Source organism: Taudactylus pleione, unplaced genomic scaffold, assembly GCF_031769625.1.
Source record: "Taudactylus pleione unplaced genomic scaffold, aTauple2 ptg000848l, whole genome shotgun sequence".
NCBI classification, from domain to species: domain Eukaryota; kingdom Metazoa; phylum Chordata; class Amphibia; order Anura; family Myobatrachidae; genus Taudactylus; species Taudactylus pleione.
Window position 1 is genome coordinate 174,097 of NW_028285250.1, and position 3,094 is coordinate 177,190.

At 49.7% G+C, this 3,094-nt stretch overlaps 1 pseudogene; it reads right to left on the bottom strand.

Annotated features, from left to right (window-relative positions):
• Window positions 1-521: 521 nt before the first annotated feature.
• On the bottom strand, window positions 522-641 carry LOC148474354 (5S ribosomal RNA; annotated as a pseudogene).
• Between the last annotated feature and the right edge of the window lie 2,453 nt (window positions 642-3,094).

Consider the following 3,094-nt stretch of genomic DNA (forward strand, 5'->3'; position numbering starts at 1 on the left):
AGTTCCCATTCTGCTAGCAAATCAGCCATCACTATACTCCTGTCATCCAGTGACAGGCATCCCTACCGTTTGCGCTGAAGCACTCCCAGCGTGGTAGGGGGAGGGCATAGGAGACCCACGCTAAAGCACTCCCTGCTGCAGGTAGTGCACTAAGCTATACTACTTGCGTGACAGTAATATTTCTAAAGAAGAACATGAGCAATAATTAAGAGCCATGAAATGAATGGAGCCCAAGGACAAAATTCACCCCAGCCGGTGTATGTTCCATAACTACTGTCCTTAGAAGGGAAGCAGGGGGCGCTGAATATACCGCTCTGAGTGTACGAAGTGTACGAAGTGTTACACTCCATTCAGCGCTGCTAGCCCCGTTAATAGAACTGCACAAAGCGGAGTAGTTGTAAATCCGGTTTGTGCCAGGAAAACGTGGGAGCATTCAAGGCTCCTGATGCGAAACCCCTCATTAACTGAACATCTCTCCTGCTAGACCGGAGAGGGTTCATGGGAGCACTGATGTTGTTCTAGACCTACAGCTCCCGGTATTCCCAGGCGGTCTCCCATCCAAGTACTAACCAGGCCTGACCCTGCTTAGCTTCCGAGATCATGACAAGATCGGGCGTGTTCAGAGTGTTGTGGCCGTAGGCTACTATTGGTATAACGTTAAGGCTATTCGCCCTATGCTATAGACTAGCCATCTCCTCCTGAGTTTAGATGAGAGCTGCTAATATAGCTAAGGCAGTGCTGCAAGCACAGGGAGTACACACAAACTCCACACAGCAAGGGCCGCGGTGGGATCTGAGCCCACAACGTCAGCGCTGAAAGGCAGTCATGCCAACCATTATCTGTGTTATAGCGCAATGATAGCAGAACCGCGCTGCTCTATGTCCAGCAGGTCTGCTGTAGCTTTGACTGTGCCTCAGCTATACTAGCTCGCCTTCTGAAAAGGCAGACGCAGCGCTAACTATCAGTTCTATCTCCTGTTATGGAGAAATAACGGGCCTCCGCGCAGTGCTTAAGAGGATTCTTTGCACTTGCTGCCTGGGGCACATAGGCTGTACTGTGGAATACGGGGCAAGAGGGTGCGCTGTGCAATGGAGACTCTCCCGCTTAAACCCAGGGAGATTATCGGGCCAAGGTGGGAACCGAACCCACAGCCTCTGTGCTGGGAGGCAGAAATGCTAACCACTACACCATGTGTGCTGACCCTAACCAGAGACCTCGATAAGCCGTGGTTCTGTAATCAGCGGTGCAGCGTCTCCTCCTGTAACAAGAGGAGGGACATTGCAGGTACAGGCAGGCGCGCTGTAGCGGCGTGTAACGGGCGCGCGGGAGATCAACCCAGCGCCAGTGTTCTTTGTAAGCACTGGTGCGTGAATACAGACAGCCGCTGAGCGGCTCTGTTAGATAGCAGACAGCTGCGCTGAAGCGGTGTCCAAGTGCCCCCGTCAATGCCGGAGCTTCTACATTACAAGCTCCGGCGCGGCTACAATTATTAGTTTATACAGGGAAGCCTGCTCCCGCTAATGGCGGGCATTTAGCGCGCCTACACCTCCTGTTCCCCATCTGGGGAGGAGGACCCGGACTGCGGGCCTGTCAGCGCTGCACTGACCTTGCTGCAGAGCCCTCCTTAACGCTGAGCCACAGAAGCTCAGTTACAAATGGCACCGCTGAACCATTCTAACAGTGACCGCTAGCGGCATGTCACTGAGCCCAGCTAACGTCCACTGCTCCTGCTAATCAGGAGCAGTGGTCATACTTACGGACTGCTGCGGCCGGGATGCTGGGCTGAGGGGGCGGCGTGGAACCCGGACACATGCCGGTGTCAACAGTGGCAGGTCCTCGCAGGGTCGGATGACTCCAGTATGTGTGCACCCTCCTTAGGGTCACCGGACACAGGCTGCAGTAGCCGTGCAGGCAGACTGCCACAGTAAGCAGCCTGTCTGTCCTCAGTGCTTGTAATAATAGCTAAAAATATAGTTATATGAGAAAGGCTGGAGACAGCCTGATGTGCGACCGGCTCTCTCGGGCACATTCTAAAAACTGGGGCTGATGGGGTATAGAGGGGGAGGAGCCAGTCACACTTCTAGATTATTTAAAGTGCCAGGCTCTGCTCTACCACCGTCTATACCCCACTGTCTTGAACTCCAGTGTCCCCTAGTGGATGAAGGAGAAAATGTGGGTAAGTTCTGTGGTAAAACCAAGCACCAGAATTAACTTCTATCACCACGAGGATTCATTTGGGAAACGTACCTAAAGTTTCAAGCAGAATTTAGGGTACTTTTGGAATTTTCATTTTCGGTTGAGATTTGTGGTCCGGGGCTTAGGGATATTTTCATACGGGCAAAAATGTCTGCGAGTCCTGTGTCAAAACCAAGCACCAGAATCAACTTCTATTGCTGCAGTGATTCATTCGAGAGGTACCTAAAGTTTCAAGTAGAAATTGGGCCACTTTTGGAGTTTTCATTTTCGGTCAAGACATTGTTGTACGTACTTGCCAGGTGCCAGTGTTGGATTCCGATTGGCTGCTTATAGGACTGTTCTGCAGATTGATGGCAATGCACAGGTCTTCTTTCCTTTTAACAGTGCTGCAGAGTCATTGTATTATTGAAGCACTAGAGATGTTCACCTTGTTATGCATTTCACAGCTATTGATTTGTACAAAAGGGTTTCTGCACATACAGTGCTTGCACATTACACTAACAGGACTACGTTCATTTGCTGCATAACTCCAATTCTCCCCCCCCCTCCTAACATGGCATGCAGAACTATTACAATTATTCTAGAACAAGTAATGCAGCATTAATTCATACTTGCCAATTATTTGCTGCATTTGTCGATGCACAATTGTTAAATTACAAAGGATTAAGGGCCCTATTGGCCCTCTCCGTTCCCTTTGCTGCGGTGTCTTTTTAGTTTCTGTTCACATCTATGGAATTGTGGGAACTTCGTGGCTTCTGTCCCCACCTCAGGTGATGTTGAATCATTACTTTTTATCAAGATCATGTATTGAATTCCTTTTACATATCCTTCAAATGTCAAATATGCTGACCTTGTACCCCCTTCATTGAGTAAAAATCATTAGTAGGATTTAGAGTCT